At 40.9% G+C, this 22317-nt stretch overlaps 1 protein-coding gene across 9 annotated transcripts in view; it reads left to right on the top strand.

Annotated features, from left to right (window-relative positions):
• Nucleotides 1-22317, top strand: part of Csgalnact1 (chondroitin sulfate N-acetylgalactosaminyltransferase 1) — a 349122-nt gene that overhangs the window by 112086 nt on the left and 214719 nt on the right. For 6 of the 9 annotated variants that reach the window (XM_060381885.1, XM_060381879.1, XM_060381880.1 and 3 more), the window contains one exon: nucleotides 10498-10586. The exons of the other annotated variants lie outside the window; for them this stretch is intronic. The gene's annotated coding sequence lies outside the window, so the exon portion shown is untranslated. The remainder of the gene's footprint in view (nucleotides 1-10497; nucleotides 10587-22317) is intronic. 9 annotated transcript variants of the gene reach the window in all.

Here is a 22317-nt window from a genome sequence, read left to right as displayed (position 1 = left end):
GGGAACTTGTGTCTTTCTTTACAATCTACTCAAACAGTTGATGCTGTCACATATCAAACAGCTGCCATGTAGCTCTTGCTGTGTGCTAGGTCTTTGTCAGTTAACCATGAATAAGTCACAGCTTATGCATCAGCTATCTATACATTCTATATAATATAAATACAGATATTTATATATGCACATATCTTTTACAGGTAAAATAGAATTAGAGAATTTGAGGAAAGCAAGGGACAACTGAAGCGCACACCCATGTCCTTCTTCCTCTCAGCCAGTCACAAAGGCCCTCACCATACCTGTTACATATACTTTTCCTCAACATAAGAACTCATTATTATTATGTTTTGATACCCTGCACTCTGCCAAAGGTTTGGTTATGAGTCTTAATATCTGCTTTGATACACTGCTAGGTAGAGTCTTTCAGAGGCCCTCAGTGGTAGGATCCTGTCCTGTTACTTGTTTGCTCCTACATCCAATGTCCATCCTATTTGTCTTTCTAAGTGAGGATTGATCATCGTACCCTGGGTCCTCTTTCTTGTTTATCTTCTTTAGGTATATAGATTTCAGTATGTTTATCCTACCTTATAGGTCTATATAAGTGAGTATATACCATGTGTGTCTTTCTGCTTTTGGGATACCTCACTCAGGATGATCGTTTCTAGGTCCCATCATTTACCTGCAAATTTCATGATTTCCTTGTTTTAGTTAATATGACCTGGAGAGGACAGAAGTTCCACAAGGACCAAATATATCTGGGCACAGGGGTCTTTTATGAGACTCTTTCTCCAAACAAGGACCATGTATGGATGCAACCTAGAACCTCTGCTCAGTAGTAGCCCTTGGTAGCTCAGTATCCAAGTGGGTACCCTAATAAGGGGAACAGTGACTGTTTCTGACATGAACTCAATGGTGGGCTCTTTGACCTCCCACCCCCCAGGGAGGAGCAGCCCTGTTAGCCACAGAGGAGGACTTTACAGCCAGTCCTGAAGACACCTGATAAACCAGTATCAGATGAAAGGGGAGGAGGTTCTCCCCTATCAGTGGACTTGGAAAGGGGCAGGGAGGAGATGAGGGAGGGAGGGTGGGATTGGGAGGGAAAGAGGGAGTGGGATACAGCAGGGATACAAAGTTAACAAACTGTAACTAATATTAAAAAAATAAAAATTAAAAAATTCCCAGAAAACAACAACAACAACAACAACAACTCATTATTGTCAGGCACAGTGGTGCACACCTATAATCCCAGCACTCAGGCAGGTGGATCTCTGTGAGTTAAAGACTAGCCTCATCTACAAAGCAAGTCCAGGACAGCTAGGGCTACACAAAGAAACCCTGCCCCTCCCACAAAAAAAAAAAAAAAAAAAAAAAAAACAAAACCAACCAACCAACCAACCAAACAAACAAACAAAAAACAAAAAAGCAACTCATTAGTACTCCAACTTCAACTACCCTGGATGTTAATTATGATCAATTTTAATGCTGCTATTGATTCTTGGTAGCTCTATAAATTGTCTTTATTTCTTCTTTGTAGACAGAGGGCTAAGGCACTGACAAGTTGTCAGCTCTGCCCTTTCACTTTCCAGTGATCACTGGTACCCCACAGGGTCTTTCATTAGCATCTGGTGATGGCTAGAACCCAGCATCCCTGCTACTTCCTGTAAGGCCATTGTCTAATTCTCTCAGCATTATGATGCACCCCACGTGGCACTCGCTTATTAAAAACACTTATCTTGTATTTCTAGCATCTTTCTCTTATCTTGTTACTGAGTAATATTGATTTTTGTCTTCATTAATGCTTCCCAGCACTGCCAATTTTCTTCCCTCTCTGTCTTCGACATCTCTTTTAAAGTCATGTTCGATAGGCTTATTCTGGATTTGCTGAGTTCTCACTGAATTTATTGTCCTTTTACTTAGAAGATTTATTGCATTTTCCTGACACACTTCTCCACCTTCTGTGGTGGCCGTGGTCCTGCTGCTCTGACAGGACTGGTTTTGCTCTTTACTCCTTCTTTCGTCCCCAATTCTGTGCCGAGTCAGGGCTTGATGCATGGTGGACACAGTCTGCACACTCACTGTGCTGGGAGCTATCCCTAGTCTCCATCTGCATTATCACTCAGGTTGCTGACACATCATTTCTTTTCCAGCTCTTCCAGCCTTCCTTTGGCACAAACGAGGCCTTCCCCCACACTTTCCATTGGGCCAGAGAAGGGACAGCGATGCCCACAGCATAGGGAGCACTGATGATAGCCTCTCTTTATACAGTTACAGGCAGTCCAGCAAGTTTTTCGTTGCTTTTCATGAGACTGTTTCCTTGCCTCCAAGAGGGCAACAACAGACCAAAGAAATGAGCCCCCAAGTCCAGTATGGGGAACCAGTGTGTTCACTTGGGTTCCTCACAGGAGCCCAGATCTTTGTTTACTTACAGGAGGGCTGGTGACTCTAAGGTACAAGCATCACTAAAGAGCTTACCCCAGCGTGGGTAACAGCACACAAAGGCTCTCCACTGGAGTCCTTTGGGCAGCTTGTACGGTGCCTCGTCACTAAAGGGCCCCCTCTCCTGCAGCAATCATTTACCGCTCATGTAGCCTCAGCTCTTGAGTCTCTCCACTCACTCTAAAGAAGGTAATGTTGCAATCCATAGGGAACAGCCACAGAGCAGGAGCCTATAACCTTCTTTGTAAGGCTGTGAACGAGGTGTCCTGTATTTATCGTCTCACTCTACACTCACCCTTCAAGGTTAGGTCTTTCTGTGTTTGATAGTGGAGGAGATGGTTGCTGTGGGTGGCTAATGATCTCATGCGGCTTGGAAGCAGCTGTGCTGGGGGGCTTCTCCTCAGAGTCTTTGTGACAGTCTAAATATTCTATGCCAACGCTATTCGGCACTTAAGTATGCTTTATCCTTTTGGTCATCTTCAATTGGACCATCCCTTTGTGTCTTAATTAGAAGGTTTCTGAGTTATTCCCTGCGGTTGTATCTTAATACTCCAGCATATCATGCTCCCTAGAGTTATTTATTTCTCCCAGTTGGTTTGTTAATAATCTCGGTACATTGTTTCCTTTGTTATTGCATTAGAACAAAGTGACTGGCAAGCCCTGTTTTCCAACTTCCTGCCCTAATGAGGGTAGGCCTCCATTAATTGCAGCGTTTTGGTCTGACAATCTAATAATGTCCAAATCAAGGTTATTGATCAAGTTCCTTTTAATGAATCTGGCTTTTCTGCTTACAGAACATTTATTGGATCCTGTCATTTGTGTACAAACTGGATGTTTATGCTTAAACCCGTATCAGCATTGGGCTGGGGTTTATGCCAGCATATTTTTAAGACCTGGGTGGCTCATGTTGAGATAAGATTCTGAAGAATTTAGGGTATGTTTTAGTTTTATAAGATACTATCATGTGTGTTGCATGTGTCCATGTATGTTTATTTGTGTGTCCATGTGTGTATATGTGCCTGTGGAAGTCAGGTTATGCTATGTTTTGAGATGGTATCTCACATTAAACCTGGGGCTCACCGGCTTGGCTAGGCATGGCTGGCCAGAAAGTTTAGGATCCATTAGACCCTGTCTGCCAGAACAGCAATTATAGGTGTGAGCTGCCTCACCTGGCTTTGTGTTAGTGCTGGGTCCTCACATTTGCACAGCAAGCGCCTTACCACGTGAGCTGTCTTCCTAGCCCCTCAGTAATGGTTTTTAATCTGCAATATGAACTCTTACATTACATACTAGAGCTCATTATCAGTTGTGGCTAGAATGAGTTTTGGCTTAGGGAACATCAACATTTTTTTCTCTTTCTCTTTTCTTTTTATGAGAGGTTAAGTGTTGTCTTTCAGGTTTGTTTTTTTCTGACTAAGAAGTTAGGTATTGCCAATGGTGGGAAACACAAAGCCGTTTAGTTAATAAAATGTCACCTGTAATTGAACTAGTTACATATAATCCATCTTCTAGAGAAATTATAGTGATGATCACTATTGATCATTTTGGTATATTTATTTTAAATTCTACATGTAAACACACACACAGGCGAGCGCACACACACATACAGTTTCCTGTGTGGGAAAGATGCCTTGGTTGGTAAAAGGCACTTGCTTGTGGAAGCCTGATTGAGGCTCGGTGATCTGAGAGTGATGCCTGGTACCTACAGTGGAAGGAGAGAAAACACAAATTGTCCCTAACCTCTACACATATGTGTGGTATGTATACAGCTGCACCCAAACATACACTGTGTGGCTACAATTACCGACCACACAATAATACAAAACAAGTAAAAAAAAACCTTTTGGTAGACATAATTTAAATTGTGATGTATAATATTGGATTTGTCATAATTTATTGCCATTCCATTTCTCAGGGTTATGTATCCAACTCCAGCTTTATGTATCATGGCCCAATGTGTATCTTAACACATTTATATTTTGCATAAATTCTTGATTATTTTATTTAGATTTATTCTTTTTAAATTTGTATTTATCATTGTATCCATATGGTGTGTGTGTGTGTGTGTGTGTGTGTGTGTGTGTGTAGGCCTGAGGACAACTTTGTGAGGCTGATTCTTTCCTTCAACTTTTGTGTGGGTTTTGGGAATTGAACTCAGGTTATTAATTGTTTATCCATTGAGCCATTTCTCCAGCCTCAGGATTGATTTCTTTGAAGGAAAAAGTTAGATCAAAAATTAAGGCCACTGGTAGTATGCTTGATATTATTTATGTGAGTAAATAATATCCATTATATAGTAATAATAAATATATATATTATTTACTATAAATATATAGTAAATAATAGTCCATTTCTTTTCCGTGTATAGGTGAATTGGAGTCTGGAAGTAGCAGCTCTGATAGGCATTGAGTACTCACATGGCTAATTTGATCAGCAAAATCTAATAATACTGTTTTAATTTGCAAACTCAGAAAGTATTTTTTGCTGTCTCAAAATAGTAATTTTTGTTATGTAGGTGGTTAATTTTATTTAATATTTAAAATTACTAATACTATATAAGAATATGTTTACTATTTAACATTCTAGGTAACACAATTATAAGTTTATTATATAAAATTTTCATTATTATAATTTATTTACATATTTTTGTAGTGCTGAAGATTGAACCCAGGGCTCTGAGAATGCTATCCAAGTGTTCTATTTCTGAGTCACATCTCTAGCCTCAGAATTTATTAATTGAATTATTAATTTTATTTTCAAGTATTCATGTGTATTGTGTGTGTTTGTGTATGTGTGTGAATACTGCAATTTTAGAATGCTGTTCCCCATGAAGGGAGAAAACAAATATTTAATTTTGTTTTCTTTAGGATTCTCTAATAGAATTTCTAAACTTTATGACTTAGAATTTATTTTAGAATATAGTTTACGCTAAACAATAAAAAAACCTTGAATTTGGTTTTTCTTCCACAAATAACCAGCTGGCCTGGCAATTCTTGTTAATTGAGCCTTTCTGTACCCCTTCCCCAAAGACTTCTCAACATTTTGTCATGTGCTAATTTCCTATATATATTAAGATCTATTTTCTGTTTTATGCTGTTTTGTGTTACTGATCTGGTTTGGGCTTATTCTCTCTCTCTCTCTCTCTCTCTCTCTCTCTCTCTCTCTCTCTCATGTGCATGTCTGTGTGTGTTGCTTGGTGTTGCTTCTCAAGTTCCACTGACCTTATTTTTGGAGATAGGGTCTCTCATGGGCCTAGAGCTCACTGAGTAGCCTAGACTTGCTGACTAGAAAGTCCTAGGATTCTGTTTTTGTCTCCTGAGTACTGGGGGTTTAGATGCATACCACTATGCCTGTTTTTTTTTTTTTTCCCTTAAAGTAACTTTTAATTAGTGTGTTTAAGTATGTATGCATGTGTGCATGAACAGTACGAGCATGTTCACATGTGGAGAACACAGAGAGCATCAGGTTCCTCGGAGCTGAAGCTGCAGATGTTTGCAGGATTCCTGGCTTGTTGCATTGGTTCCAGAATAAATTGTAATTAATAAAAATTAAAATAAAAAACTACCCTGAGTGCACATTCTGAAAGTGTTAAAAAAGGCCACTTTTTGAAGTGTGACTCCTGTGAAATTCTCATTGCCATCAGCTCCCCTGCACAGCTGCACTGCTGTTAGTAGCTGTCCAGATGGAAGGACTTGACATAGCTTCCCCAGGTCTGCCTGCTGCATCCAGTCCAGACCAGGGTTATGTCACAGACATCTTCTTCACTATATTGAGGCATTTTGAATGGTGTGATCTGGCCTATTTTCCAATTAGCTTTCATCTGTTCCAGACTCTAAGAAATAGGAAAATGTGTGTGTGTGTGTAGGAGGGCTTTAGTGAGGTGCAGACAGTTGTGTCACTGTGAGTGTCCTGAAGGATCTTGAAAACTTTTCTAAGACCTTACTGGGGTGGAGTGTCAAGATAAGTGTTAGAAAAAAATATAAAAGGGTTTTCAGGTAGCCATCACCAATCACAGTGGCAAGGGCTATCTATACCTTTAAAATATAGTTTATATAGTTTATACCTTTAGAATATAGTTTACGCTAAACAATAAAAAAAACCTTGAATTTGGTTTTTCTTCCACAAATAACCAGCTGGCCTGGCAATTCTTGTTAATTGAGCCTTTCTGTACCCCTTCCCCAAAGACTTCTCAACATTTTGTCATGTGCTAATTTCCTATATATATTAAGATCTATTTTCTGTTTAAAAACATCCCAGGAGGAGAGATGTAAAAGAAAAGCAGGAAAATGATGTTGTCTCACACTGAGGTTTAAATCTTGCTTATGTCTTATACCCCCAAGTTTACTTCCTGACGTACTGAAAACACTGTCTTGAAGTTTCATAGTTTCTTTCTTTCTTGTTTTTAAGTGTAGAATTATTCGAAATGGGCATGAGGCTTTGTAGAGTCTGGCCAGTAGAATTGATAGCCTACAAGCCATGCAAAGACTTGAAAATTCTCAGCAAAATGTGTAAAGCAAAGATGCTGGGATTAAATTAGAGTCAAAGGCAGCAGATCAAGCACTGAGAAACGTGGCAGCACTTCCCTGCTCAGTTCTGTTAGAATCTGCTTAAAATTAATAGAGATTTTCTGATGCAGTTGGCAACTGATTTTAAGTTTTAAGTCCAAGTATATACATTTTCCAGATGCAATCATTTCACCCAATTGATGGAAAATGGCTGTCTCCAGGAATCAAGCTATTACGTCAACAACGTGTCTGGCTGCAGTCTGATAGTCGGTCAAGAACACGCTAGTCACTCAATTATCGAGAGCTGGGGTTTTTTTTTTTTTTTTGTTGTTGTTTGTTTGTTTTTCTTTTAGAGAATTTTCTACTTAGAAAAAGTTAGTTTCAGGAATGAAGGAGAAAATGGTCATTTAAAATGGAAAGATTTACATGTGTGGAATCATATACCTTAGACTCTTCTTTTTCCTTCCAGATATACTTAATTTTTTTCTTTTTGCAGAGGCTATCCCAGTTTATTGAACATAAATAATAACTGCTTAGTAAAACATTAATATAAAAGTTTTAACCTATAGTTAATGCATGTAAGTGTACATATTTCATAAACCAGCTAAGTATGCAAGTATTTCCTTCCCTGTTGTTCCAGCAGCAGCAAGCGCCATCGGATGTAAGCAGCCATCAGCTTGTTAAGACGCCATGGGTGGGAGCTAGCATCCTGTCCATCTTCATCCTCTCACCCAAGTGTGCTGAGCACTGGGTTGTCTCCAGTGAGTTCTGTTCACAGAGCAAAGGCCCTGGCAGCTTTTGGTGGGTGCTATGCTACCTCACCCCCTTGCTGCATGGGGTTCTTTTCCCCTTCCTTTCCAAGCCACTAGAACATAGCCCTATGTGTTCATGAGGAATTGTACCTGGGCTCCCTCAGACAGTGTCCCTGCATCCGGCATCACCTGGAATGTGGTGCATAGTAGTCACTTTATCATCAACTCATCGGCTCCTTGTACTGTGTCCTGCCCGGGGTAGAAACCCAGTCCATGTTTGTTGAGAGAGTAACGGACAATCAAATTGGCACCTTGGGATTAGGACCTTAGTTCCCACACTTGGACACTGCACAGTGGTTAGCAGTGGGGGTAACACTGATGAACTGGTGGTTGATAAGAACTTTGTCCATTTCTTTATTTTTGTTTTCCCTGACAGAGCCTTAGGCCAAGGACATCTTATATAGTGGCACTTTATTTTCCCCCAAGGACTTGACGTACATTAGTCAGGATGTGCAGGCTGTGCTGCCGTCCCTCTCCTACTGTTTCCGTGTCCGTACTCAACAGGCTAGGCAAGCTGACTGGAGGCTTCGTTCACCTCCTTCTGTTTCTCAACCCAGCGCCAGATCAGGAGGAGTACAGAGTAGCGTATGTGGACTTTTCATTGTTTAGACCGAGCAGTGCACCAAACACCAGTGCCGGTCCAGCGGTCAGACCCAGGCAGAAGGCACACTCATCAGCAGCTCTTCTGTGTACCGGAAAAGAGAGGAAAGCTAAAAACTGGTGTGCAGTGATGGTACTGGCTGTCATATGTCATTACTCAATGACTCTTATTTTATAGATGAGAAAAATGAAGCCTAGGGAGGGGAAAAATAACTCAGCTGATAACGTGACTGCTGCACAAACATGAGGACCTGAGTTCATTATGAGTGAACATTTATACTCATAAACCAAACACCCAAGTTAAAAAAAAAACAAAACTAGTGTAGTGTCTATCATATGTTTGTAACCCCAATGATGGTGAAGTAGAGACGAGCAGACTTCCGGTGCCTGCTAGCCAGCCAGCAGAGACAATCAATGAGAAACCCTGTCTCAGAAAACAAGGTGACAGTAGCCAGAGAAGATATTGGACACTGGCTTTTGGTATCTACATGAATGCACACACACGCACACACACATGCACACAGGTCCAGAAGCACATGTCACTTATTCAGTGTTAGATCACACACATAAGGCAAAGCAAGGTCTGGGTTTTCAAATTCCATGATCTTAATGAGCCATGGAGCACTCCTTTTCTTAAGGAAATTAATAGCCTGACTTTAGTCAGAGTTGGGTTTGGAGAAGCCAGTTTTATAGGACCAATATCTGTCACCCACTCATCGGTCCAGGTATTAGGCCACTTCTCTGGGAAGATTCTGTGACGTGAGGGATCTGTTGGTGCCTTGAGAGATGTGACATCTGTAGACATGGTGGTGTCCGTACTGACATCATTTTTCTGAACTGGCCTTGTACAGGTTTTCAAAGCTTCACCATCCACTACCTACAAGGAAGTTTCTTCTCTTGTAAAAATTAGACCCTGTAAAACGATTTTGGCTCATTCATTTATTGCCCCTTGCAAAAGTCTACGTCATTTAAATTGCAACAGGAACTTTAATGTCATTGGCACAAGCTCTTTATCAGGCACCAGTGTAGAACTTGGATTAGCTTGATTAGCAGCCATCATCCACTTTCCTCTGCACTAGTCTTGAAACTGTATTTTACTTGAAAGATAAACTTATTTTATCTGTATGGGTGTTTTTTCCTGCATGCACATGTGTGGGCCACATTTCTGCCTGGTGCCATGGAGGTTAGAAGGCAATGAGTACCCTAGAATTGGAGTTCCAGGACGTAATTAGAGCCCGTAGGCATTGGGAGAGGAACGTGGGTCCCCTGAAAGAGCAACAAGTACTCTTAACCATTTACCCGCCTCTGCAGGTCCTGGAAAATCACATTTTAAGGGTTCGTTCTTGATAGTAAGTATTCAGTAAGCTCCCTGGCACACGGGAATGTGCCACTACAAATCCAGGAAACACTTCATAGTTTGCCTTTGTTTCTAACGAGCATTTATGGGTTGCCTATGCTTCAGTAAAAAAGCCCTTTCCTGGAGGTGGGAAGAAAAGGGAAAAAAGTCAGTTTTGTTGTTAGCAGCCTCAGCTTTTGGTCTGCCAAAAGATGATGAGGCTGTAGTTCTCAGTCTTTGTCTCCTGATTTAAGAATCTCTCAAGCTCCACATCTGAAGTGGATTTCTTGTCCTAGGGCCTGCACAGCGGCTCCCACTCAGACCGGAAATAGGGAACTGGGGCTCTAGGGTGTTTTATGCACTATACAGCCTCTATGTTGCTTCAGTTATGATGTCTTCGGTTTAACAGCCGTTTGACCTCTTCTTTTTCCTGGCATAGGTTTCTGTGCAACAAATTAAAAGAATCAGGAAAAAAATGTTTCTATGGCAATTTGTGAATAAAAACTCCCATTTATTAAAAAAAAAAAAAAAAAAGGAAAGGCTATTTTCCCCAGACTGTCTTTTGGTCATGCATCCCCCATTGTCTCAATAGAGCTCCTAATAGCCAAGGGCAAGCATGCCGCGCCTTGCTCCTGGTTGCCCACTTGGACATAAAACCTATTACTGTTGGCTGTTCTGTAGTTGGTCCTCCTGAAAATAAAATTTCATTTAAGTAGGACATTTTCATTACTAACTAGTGGGTCTCTTTAATGTTATTCTTTTAGAGAGGCTTGGAAAACATTTACATTTGCTCCCATTTATTTTTCCTTTTCAGAGTCCTAAACAGCCAGAGAGAACTCATTAGGGATTGGACTACCACGACAGCCTTCTTTATAGCTGAACCATAAGAAGTGGAGAGAAAAGGTGGGCATTTGTAGTATTAAAAGCTTTCGTTAAATTGTAAGCTGGTGGTTTTGACTGACCTTGGAAGTTACCTAAGCCTCTTTTGTGCTTTCATGCCCCTGGTCTGCAAAAGTGTGACTATCTGTTGGGTTTACACACTGTCTTCCCAGATGCCTGGTGGACCTCCTTTGTAAGGTGATTGACAGATTCACCCTGTACCTCTTGGCTTTCAGAAGGAGCATTTCTCAGGAACGTTTCTCCTCTGTCCTCCTCCTTGCACAAGCCTCCTCAAGCTCCTGAAGGTCCAGTTCTTTTGTACATTTGGATTTCCGTGGTAACAGCAGCTCAAGCACTCCTCCCTGATTCATTGTTCTTTCCTCTGCTGTTTCTCTTCTTTTAGTTAATGATATTCCTTACAGTGTGATAACTTTTTGTGCACTATTGAATACCATATCCAATTAGGACAATGAGCCAAGAGATTAAAAATCTTAAAGGACAGAAAATAGAAGGTGGGTCTGAGGTGTGGTTGAAGCTAGAGACAAGTTAAGAGGTATTGGTGAGGACTGACAGCTCTCCCTCCCTTCGGATGGTCTTCTGTTTTCTGCCCAGCCTTTGGGAGTCCTGATTACTGTGTTGGCAGAAGTTGGGCCAGGGATAACCTTTCTTTTCTGAAACCTGAAGGATGAGTGCGTGCAGCCACATGGTGAGGCAGGGATGGGTCTGCATGTGGCTCGCACATGCTAAAGCTGTGAAGCTAGGACTGAATCCTAGGGTGATGGTATTTGGTGCCCAGGAACTGATAGCTTGGGCTGGCAGCCAAGGTTTTCCTGTACCTTCTCCTCCAGCTTCCTCCCAGAAGCTGACAGAAGCCAGTGAGCTCCCTCCACTGCTACTTCCTGTGACCCTAACTGGCTTCTGCCTCCTGTTTTAAATTGATAACCTGGGGGAAGTTGTATAAGCTTCCTCTTGGTAATCCAGCTGATATCTATAGCAAGCACCTGGTTTCTGGCGTGTTCTACAGTAGTACCGATACAATGTCTCCCAGTCTGCCCATGTTGTCACAAATGACACAATGTCATCCTTTTTTATGTCGAAGTGGCTTTCTGTTGTTTTTACATAAACTGCATTTTTATCCATTCACTATTTGTTGCTATTTAGGATGATTTCATCCCTTAGCTGTAAATGGTGATGGAATAGCCATGAGAAAGGTGCCTTTTTTGAGGCTTGGCTCAGGTATTTGCTCAGCTTTGATTGACTTACTTGTTACATCTATAAGATAACTCCTGCACCTAAGGCTCCAGGATCACTGTGGAGGGAGGAATGGAAAGATCATAAGAGCCAGAAATTTAGGGAGTTTGCTGTGAGACTGTGTCTCCTAGTAATGTCAGAAGCTGCATCCATGAAGACTCACCAACATGACTACCCAAGTGTGAGCTGGACAAAGGCATCTATGCACATGGATGAGGGAAAGACCAAGAGGCCTCAGCCCTAGACAAAGAACTCCAGGCAACTAAGGAATGTTAAGAGCTGCAGAAATGTCTTCTCCAGGGAAGAGCATATCAATTTGATATCTAAAACCAAATGGTGAGCCCTGAAAACATATCCACGGAGAATCTTTTAACAGGCTGAGCAAGTTGTGTTTATGTATTAAGCAAGCATGCGTGCATGCATGTCTGTGTGTGTAAGAACAATTAAAGACATCAAGGGTCAGGGAGGACATGAGAGGCTTTAGAGGGAAGAAAGGGTTCGGGGAAATGATGTAATTCTATTATAATCTCAAAAAAATAAAGTAAATATTTAAAAATTGTACACAGTGTGTACATGAATCAAAACATCATGCTGTATGCCTTGGATATGTACTTATTATAGGTCATTGACAAAGCAATAAAGACAGATATAGAGAGAAAATTGACAGGGTTAATTTTGAGTTGACTCTTGCTCCCTGGGTATAATCCTTCAGTTATCTTTTCCTTCAGATGCAAATGAGCCTTGGAAGTTAGCCCTTCCCTAACAGTGATAAGCTGATTCTGAATTGCCCATCCTCTTATTTATTTTACTTTGTAAAACCAAGATTCGGCTTTACCATCAGATCAGCCCTGAAGGGAGGCTCCTGCCTAGATGAGCTGCATTAAACTAAATGGGTGTGGATAATATTAACAGCTTCTGTAGGCTAATTTTTCCTTCTATGCATGCAATCACATAAACTGTTATGCTAACATAAAGTTTTAAATGCTTTTATTTTAAGTATCAGCCTGTGGGGGAATAATCAAGACCCAGCAGAAGGGAAAATGAGGCTTATGATCATGCAAAAAAAGAAACATTATCATAAACTAGAAAGAAAAGTCATAAAATAAAAGTCCTATCAACTACATATGGTAAATAAAAAAGAACAATTGCTCCTATTAGGAAAATACTAAATTTGCTAACTCTCAATGGATAGAAGGAAGACTTCTTGTGTGGAAAAGAGTGTGGTTTCTCTGTTGACCTGAAAGAGGAGTCGTTATGGAAGAGCATTCCCCTGAACGCTATGACAGCAGACAGCATGAGCTGTCATTGCTCGGACTAACAAATGACACACTGGCAATATTGTTTCCAAGGTTCTGATTAGCTGATGACAGCATAAACAGAAATTATTTCATAAGCAAGGATGAACCACAGAAAACCCTGAAAAGAGAGACTGTGGTTACATATGTTCAATAGTGAATTCTAGAAGAGTTCTCAATGTGAGGGTGCCTCCCTTGGCTGTGTGCATGGGGCACAAGGAAACTTCAGATGCTGTGGATGAGGCTTTTGGGGAAACAAAAGCAAGTGTATAAAACCTGTAAACCGTGGAGCTGGGGGCTGGTTGAGTAGGTAGAATTTTTGCTGCATAAACATGTAGAGCCAAAAGCAATTTGAAGAACCCAGGGAAAAGCCATGTGGACAGCAGGTACCTGTAATCAAAGCGCTAGGGAGTCAGAGACAGCCCTGGACTGGCTGAGTGAGTAGCTACCGGAACTGGTAGGCTCCTGGCCAACGAGACATTATAGCTCAAAAAAAAAAAAAAAAAAAGGGATTGAGGAAGACATTCAGTGTTGACCTTTAGCCTTCTTGTACACATGTACAAACATGCATATACACCTACACACATGCATATATACGCACACACACCAATTATGTCATATGGGACCTGTCAATACTCTCCAGACATTGAGAAACATAGGACTTAAAAAGGAACAAAGAAGTTTAAAAAAAAATCGAAAAGAACTTAAAAAGCCCTTTTCTTTGAAGTAACCCCCAAATATCAAGAGGATAGAGATAGTTTCAGAGATTCTTCAAGTTGTGCAGGTAGGATCTTTGTCTACTTGGTGGTGACACCAGAGATCAAAGCAACCTGGATCCATTTTACCTCCCACGCCCACTGGAGACTCCAGCACGCAAATTGCACATTGTGGAGCATGTCAGATCAGCTCTCCTCAGAAGCGCTGATTTCCCTAGGGCAGCAGGCAAGTAGAGCTTACTATCAGAGCTGGCAGCAGTAGTAACATCTGGAGATATTAGAGGTAAAAATAGGCATCAGGGAAGCTGGGCAGAGAAGCATTCTGGGGGCACCCTGACCTTGACTCCAGCAGGCTATGGCCTTTCACGGACATTAATGACCTCGGGTTCGGGCAGGTACTTAGCCACAGCCCCTGGGCTTTCCCAGCATGATGGACTCTGGAGAGCACAGGAGAATTCTTCTTTTCTCTCCTCTCCTGTTCCCAATTGTCAGTCAGCCAGCCACAGGAGAATTGGCCATGAAACGCAAAGTAAACTGATTTTATTTATTATTGAATGCAAAAGAGCGTAGCCACTTTTGCATTACTCAAATGCAATCATGTAAACATTTGTGGAACTTGAAACATTTAGTTTCCAGAGTGTAAAGTCCTTATGCAGATGATGACTGATAGCCCTGTCATTAAATTGCATATGTAAATTTACTCATTTACATATTATGGTTGTCCTAGTCAGCTCAAACAAAATACTGTACACATCGTGTGACTTAAACAATGAGCATTCATTTCTTCATAGCTCTGAAGTCTCTAGATCAATGGCTCTCAACCTGTGCATCATGATTCCTTTGGCAAACCTTCACCTCCAAAATATATTTACATTATGATTCATCACAGTAGCAAAACTACAGTTATGAAGTAGCAATAAAAATAATCTTATGGGGGCCTGGAGAGATGGCTCAGAGGTTAAGAACATTGGCTGTTCTTCCTAAAGGTCCTGAGTTCAATTCCCAGCAACCACATGGGTGCTCCTAAGCATCTGTAGTGAGATCTGGTGCGCAGGTACCCACGTGGGCAGAATGCTGTATACATGATAAATAAATAAATAAATATTTAAAAAATAATCTTACGATTTGGCGTCATGATAACATAAGGAACTGTATTAAAGGGTCATAGCATTACGAAGGGTGGAAACCACTGTTCTAGATCTAGTGTGGAGTGATTGAAGTCTCTTCAGGACCACACACAGAGGTTTAATTCTTTGTAGTCCCACATGGCTGGTACAAAGAAAAAAAACTCTGTGGTGTCCCTCCTCACAAAGGCTCTGATCCCTTCCTGGGCATTCCACCCTTATGACCTCCTTTAAGCTTCCTGCCGCCCTGAGATCCCAGTTCTATCTCACTGGGAGTCAAGGCTTCAAGTGTTATCTTGGGGAGATGGACTGATTCACTCTGTAGCAACGAATGTCAACTCAAAGCTGTTAATACACATAAGTAACAATGTAGTTTTAGGAATAATAAGCAACTATTACACAAAGCATCAAAGGTATATTTTAATTTAAAGTGAAATCATAAATCTCCTGGGTTGCTTTTATAGTTATTAAAAATAAAATAAAAATAAAGCACTTCTATTTCCTGAAGGGGCGGGCTCCCACAGGTCGTGTTCCTATGTCTATTGGGCTTCAGGAAGTGTCCTTGGATGCTCTGCTTCTGCCTGGGGAAGCAGGGTCCAGGCAGGATGCTGTTCTCTGAGCATGACTTAGGACAGCACAGCTGGGCTCCCATCCTAGGGAAGAGTTAGACCCCTCCCCCTAACATTTTGTTCTGATAACAGAATGCCAAACCCTGACCCCAGAGCCCATTTTACAAGGCTGCCACAGCAGACTGCCACACCCTGAGTGGATTAGATAATACAAGTGTGCTGTTCTCAGCCAGTGAGATGGCTCAGTGGGCTAAGGGACTTCTCTCCAAGATGAACACCTTGAGTTCAGCTCCCAGGTCCTACCCAGTGGAAGGAGAGAACTGACTGCTGCAGGTTGTCAGCTGTTTCTCTGACCTTGACTCTCGAGTCTCCCACATGTGCAATCACACGGATTATAAACATACACACAATAAATAAAGAGATGGAAAAGTATATTATCTCATGGATTTGGATATTAGAAGTCTGAGAATTAAAAGTCTGGAAGGTGCAAAAGGCCCTTTGTAAACTACAGGGCAAACCCTTCCTTGTCTTTCCAGCTTCGGGCGATGGCTGTGGGTTCTCAGCCTCTCTCTGCCTGCAGCACTTCTACCGTCTCTGTCCCAGTCATGGTTTTACATCACCTCTGCTACAGTGTGGCTTATACCTGTCACTCACAGGCCCATACGCCAGAGGCTCATTCTATTGAAATGGCACCTAGAGGCTTGTGTGTTAGGGGTTTGTTTCCCTGTGTAGCAACGTTTAAAGGTGAGCCATTGAGGAAGTTATGAAATCCTCAAGGCCCTAGCCTCATCAATGGGTTCCCCGACTGATGACTACTATCAGATGGACAATTTGGAAGTGATAGAGAATTAGGAAGTGGGAAGATATAACCCTTCTGTCCTGTGTCCCCCTTTCTGCTTGCTCTTTGACTACTATGAAGGGAGCAGAAACCTTCTCTGTCACATCTTACTGTCTTCATGATATTTGCCTTATCTCAGGTTCAGAGCAATACAGCCAACTGACCTTGCACTTAAACTGTAAGCCAGCATAAATCTTCCTTTAACTTTTTTTTATCTCAGGAATTTTGTCACAGTGACCAATCAAAATCTGATTAACGCAGCGTGTGGTAGAATCTTTAATTCTAGTAGAAAGTTATGGTAATTTGAATAGAACCTTTGGGAGGCGGAGTCTTGCTAGAGAAAGTGAGTCATTGGGAGTAGGCTGTGAGGGTTTGTAGCCTTGTCCCCCCTCCACTCTCTCTCCCGTGTGAGGATAAATATGAGCTACCTTCACACTGCTGTTGCTCACAAAGATGGGCTCCATTCCTCTGGAACCATAGCCAAAGTAAACTCTTTCTTCCTTTGGTTGGTATTGTTTTACCACAGCAACAGAAGACTCTTTGAGGGTGTGGTTTTGAAGGCGATGGTGTAGGTGCTGGCTCATCCTCTTGCTTTCTGATTGTCCAGGCTACACACCAAATGGCTTGGCTCTCCCATATGCTTCCTACCACTCTGTGCTCTCTTACCACAGTCCTTCATAGCTTAACAATAGCTGAAACCTCCAAACCTAGGAGCTACCTTTCCTCTTTAGGATTCTCAAGCACTTTGTTATAGAATAGAAAGCTGACTAATAATATTTCCTAATAAGGTTATATCCTGGAAAAACAGGATTTTAGGATTTCAACGTATGTCTCTTTACAAAAAGATTTCACTCTTATTATACAGTTTTATAAGGATATTTTCATATATGTATTCATATACATATATACATGTAGATATCATACTTGAAGCAATCTACTCCCAAATCTGGCTTCCATCACTTTCTTGGACCTTCCAGTTCCTCTTCACTTCCCTAGACAGTCTCATCTGTTTGTATCTATAAACGTTAAGATCCAAAAATGAGAAAAATTGTACCATATTACTCTTTCTCTTTCTGAGACTGACTTAGTTACTTTACATGGCTATCTGCAGCTGCATCCATTTCCCACAAATGACATACTTTGTTCTTCTTTAAAGTGCTTCATTGTGCATATAGACCCATCTCTTTTATCTCTTCCCTTGTTAATGGTGCCTAGCTTGGTACCATAAGTCAACTATTGTGGGCTGTGCTGCAAGCAACATTGATGTGCAAGTGTTTCTGTTTTTGTTGTTGTTTCAGGAACACCATTTAGCACCTAACAGAACATTACACAATTTTATCTTTGGTGAAGATTGAGACTTTAAAAAAACAAAAACAAAACAAAACCTTTTCCCAGCCCCCAAACTCTCTTAAAGGAGCCCCAACAGAACCCACATCACTCTGGATCTATGAACAATGGTGGTGAGAATTTTTTTTAGTGCTGTGGAGCTGCAGTGCTTTTTTTTGCTGGAAGCTTCCTAACACTGAAGGAAGTTGCAAGGTGACATACAGGGATGGCTAGATGCATTCTTAGGTCTTTTCAGTAGATAAAAACAGAAGCACCGGAAGCTACTCCACAAATGCAGCCATCAGAAACAAAGACAAGCTATTCCAAATGCTATGCTTATTTCTGCCTGGCGCTCTTTTGTGCTTGCTTTAAATGCTTTGCCATTTGGTTTGGAAAAGCTTTCAGGCATCTTTGCCACCTGATTATGGAACACTTCCAAAGCGTTTTGGGGAGCCGTCATTAGCAGTAGATATGCAGTTGAAGAGAAAGACTTGTTTTATAGGGTTTGATTTTTGCCTGTCTAAGAATGGGCACATAAAACAGGCCATTTACAATGGCAAGAACTTTGTCAGTATTTTATTTAGAGTAGATGTGTTATGTGATTTTTGATTATGTTAAGTCTCACAGACACGAAGTCAGAATGGTTGAAAGTTCACATTTGCAAAAAATGTCAAATGGAATGACTTCCTTTCAAGAACTTCTTGTGTGTGTGTATGCATTATTGCCTGAAATTTTGTGGAGTTAATGAAGATCAAAACCATCATGTAAACATGCAAGTGTATAGCATAGCTCTGAGAGTCACTAAGAAAACATCACAATTTGAAAATGTAAGCCACAGCAGGTTCCATTATTTTGTTGCTCAAATTTCCAAAAAACATGGTAGAGAGATCTGGATAAGGCATCAGGGGAAGGGAAACCCAGACCCCCATCCTCACCCTTCACAGTGCCCCACTTCACATGTTTTTGCATCCTAGAAATAGCATGAAGAAATTTAGGGCACATAAATGCTTATTTAAAGCTGAGTAGAGAGCTTTTTGCAAAACAAAGTCAAATCCAGAAGTGTCAATGCAGGTGCCTTTTTGAAGTCAGTTTTCATCTCTGTGCTTTAGGTGTCTGCTGCCACTGAAAGCTCTTTAGGGTATCTGGCATGGAAAGACAAATTTGATATGTTTTTTTTTTTTTTTAAGCTCCCTGTATTTCAGGTACAATATAACAGCAACATTGCCTTTAGCAATAGAAATTAATTGCTTTAAATAATTTTCTTCTTTCAGCAGGGAGGAGATTTTTGAAGAAGAGTTAATTATGGGATGAATTTAAAATGTTTTCTGTGGACAGTTGAACTAGTATACTTTAGAAAAGATACACTTATTTAAAACAAGATACCGCTATAACCCTATTAGAATGGAGGAAATCTAAAATACTGGCAAAGCCAAGTTCTTTGTGGATGTGGGGCAGGATATGCTCTCATTCGCAGCTGGAGGTGATGGAAAATTGTAAGGCTGATTCCAAAGATAATTTGTTTCCTCTCCTGCTCCCTGTCTCTCTCTCTCCTCCCTCTCCCTATTTCTCTCCTCCCCTCCCTCTCCCTCCTTCTCTCCTCCTCTTCCCTCCCTCATCCTCTTTCTTCCCACCTCCCTCTCTCTTTTTGAGATAGGGTCTCATGTAACTCAGACTGGACTTGAACTTGAACTTGATATACAGCTAAAGATGACTTTCAACTCCTGGCCCTCTGTCTCCTCTTCCAAGTGCTGTGATTGTAGTAATTTATTACTATCCCTTTCTAGTTTTTCTTATTTACAAAACCAAACAAACCAGTAACTGTGATTCTCGATATTCATACAAACATGTTAACCTCAAGCTTGCTTATGAATGTTTATAACACATAATTCATAATTATCAAAATTTATAGCATCCAAAATGTCCTTCAGTATGAGAGTGGACATGTGTGAAAAGAAGGAATAGGTGATTATTCTATGCTTTTTGTTCAACTTATCTAACAATTTAAAACTGCTCTTTGGGAAAGAAAGTTTATGCAAGAAAGAACTATGAAGCCAAAAAAAGATACAGAAGAAACTTTAAAAAATACATAATTTGCTTACTGAGAGAAGTCAACCTAAAAAGCTACTTTACGATGTGATTCTGGCCCTAATGAAAAACATGATTATTTAGCCTAAAGCATTTGGTGGTAAAAGGAATTGCCATGGAAAACACAGAGCAGTTGTAGGGCAGTGACAGTGACAGTCATTGTGGGCACATGTCATTGCAGAGTTCATGTGTCTGCTACAATGGGTCTTAGATTAGGGTTTGGGGAATGTTAATATGAATGAATTGACTGACACCGGCTCATCAAAGGTAACGAATGTCCCAACCCAATCAAAATAACAATAATGATGAAACCCAAGAGAGGTACTTAGGAACATAATTAAGGCTTTGTTGTTTCTGCTCAATCTATTTTTCGTCTAAAAACCCAACAAAATTATATGATCCAGTTTCAGTTTGCACAAATACATTTTCAATAGGGTACACCTCCCCCCCCACTTGGAGAACTGTGTGGCACACCTGTTCTGGTGTCTTAGCCATCAGTATCTATAACTGCAAGAGGAGAGTTTGGGAGCCAGTGTCCTCTTTGAGATTCTGGTGGCTGGGATGGGAAAAACCCTTTCCAATGGGATATTTATGGTTCCACATTTATTTATTTATTTGTTTATTTATTTATTTATTTATTTATTTATTTTTTGTTAGTCTGGTAGCCTCACTCTCCTTTCACTCTTAGCCAGTTTCTACTTTATCCCTAGGTTGCTGGGCAACCCAGTGTTTCTTTCTGTAAGAAGGGAGGCATGAACTTCCTCTTTTCATCTAATTCCATTTGCCATCCCCTTTAGGAATGTTGGGAGGATGATAGAGTAGAAGCAAAGGTTAACTTGCTGGACCAAACTGAGTTCCTCTTACAAGGGCCTAACTGAGATGAGGGCATGAGCTGAAGTAAAATCTTGTTATGGCATTGAAAGGTTCAGATATGTCTGTGGCTTGAAGGGACTATATTTGATTGTTTGATTTGGTCAATGCTAATTGAAACCCTTTACTCTCCAAATTTTAGTGTCTTATCAAGTGGAAAGCTCTGGGAGGTAAAAACAGACATTAGAGGTTTGAACTGCCCTTGTCCCCCGCATGGTGACTGGCTGCGTTGCCTTAGGCAGACCTCACCTCACATTCCTTAACTATAAGATGAAAATGACCACATCTGCTTCACGTTTAGCTACGGGGGAGGAACAGCTAACACACGTGAAACACCTTTATGTGGGGCCTCGCCTAGCATGTGGTGTGCCTCCCAGCTGGTTTAATTTCATTCTTTCCATTTTTTTCTTTCCACACTGTCAGTTGAACCCAGGACCTTGCTCAAGGCAGGCTTCATTCTCAGTGTCCACCCACTACTCCATTTATCCTTCTTAATATCTCAAAAGGAAGAGTGTAATGTGTCCCAGTTTTATCCTTGCTTACAAGGTTACAAAAACACTTTTAAATGTCAAGCTAGACTCTATTTTTTCAATTCGGTTTCTGTCACTTGTCCTATATCCTCTGGACATGCTTTCAAAAACTGTCACAAAAGGTGGCAATTAAACCCTTCTTCGCTTTTCCTAGATTAAATAGCCCCAATTACTCTGACCTATTCAAAGAGAAGCTTCAAGCATCCCTTTGAAATGGTCCTTCTTTTTGTCAGCACCCCATTGCCTTTTAGAACTGCAGGTTGCTGGTCACAATGCACTCTGTGGCTTTCCTGTGGGATGGACTGACAGAGGCAGAATGTTCTAGAATGATTGCTTCCCAGTCCTGGTTAGTTCAATTCAGCCTTGTGTAATGTCTTTCTGTCCTTCCATATGATAGCTTCTTAGTCCTAGCTTTTCATTGTTTTTCCTAAACAAAACAACAAACAAACACCATTGCTTTATTGTAGGCTTGATAGTATACAGATATGATTTCAGTACTCAGGAGGCTGAGACAGGAGGATTAAGAGGCTGATTCTAGCCTCAGCTCATAGTGAGATTCTGTCTATAAACAGACGAATAAGTAAATACTTCTTGGCTTAGATCAAGGTCCTAGAACTGCTTCCAGGGTGTGACTCCTACGTCATCTACTCAGCAACAGTATCCTGCCTCACATTTCCTCATTTTCTGAAACTTAGTTTCTTAGCTGGTTAAATGGGTTGAGCACAGATTTCTGTGTAAATATCTAGGATCTGATGTGTTGCTAGATACAAAGTTCTCTGCAGCATGGATGCACAAAGCACATAACAGAGATTAGCTATTTAAAAATCTTCTTATTTTGAAATAATTTTAGACTTTCAAGAAGCTTAAAAAAAAAGAAACAACCACATGTACTCCAGAATAGCTAAGAATACAGTCCACCACAAAATTGTAAACTTACTTAAAATATTACGAGATTTATTTGAATGATGTTTTTGTTACTTGATCTCAAGGTTCTTGATAGTGAACTTTGAAGATGATAATGTCCTGTCACAGCATCAAAAAACTGGATACCAGCTGGGTGCAGTCGCTCCCACCTGTAATCCCAGCACTGTGGGAGGCAGAGGCAGGTGGATCTCTGTGAGTTCGAGGCCAGTCTGGTTGACTAAGTAAGT

This window comes from Meriones unguiculatus, chromosome 4 (genome assembly GCF_030254825.1).
Source record: "Meriones unguiculatus strain TT.TT164.6M chromosome 4, Bangor_MerUng_6.1, whole genome shotgun sequence".
NCBI lineage: Eukaryota > Metazoa > Chordata > Mammalia > Rodentia > Muridae > Meriones > Meriones unguiculatus.
Note: the sequence above shows the minus strand (reverse complement) of the source record. Positions and strands in the feature narration are given on the sequence as shown.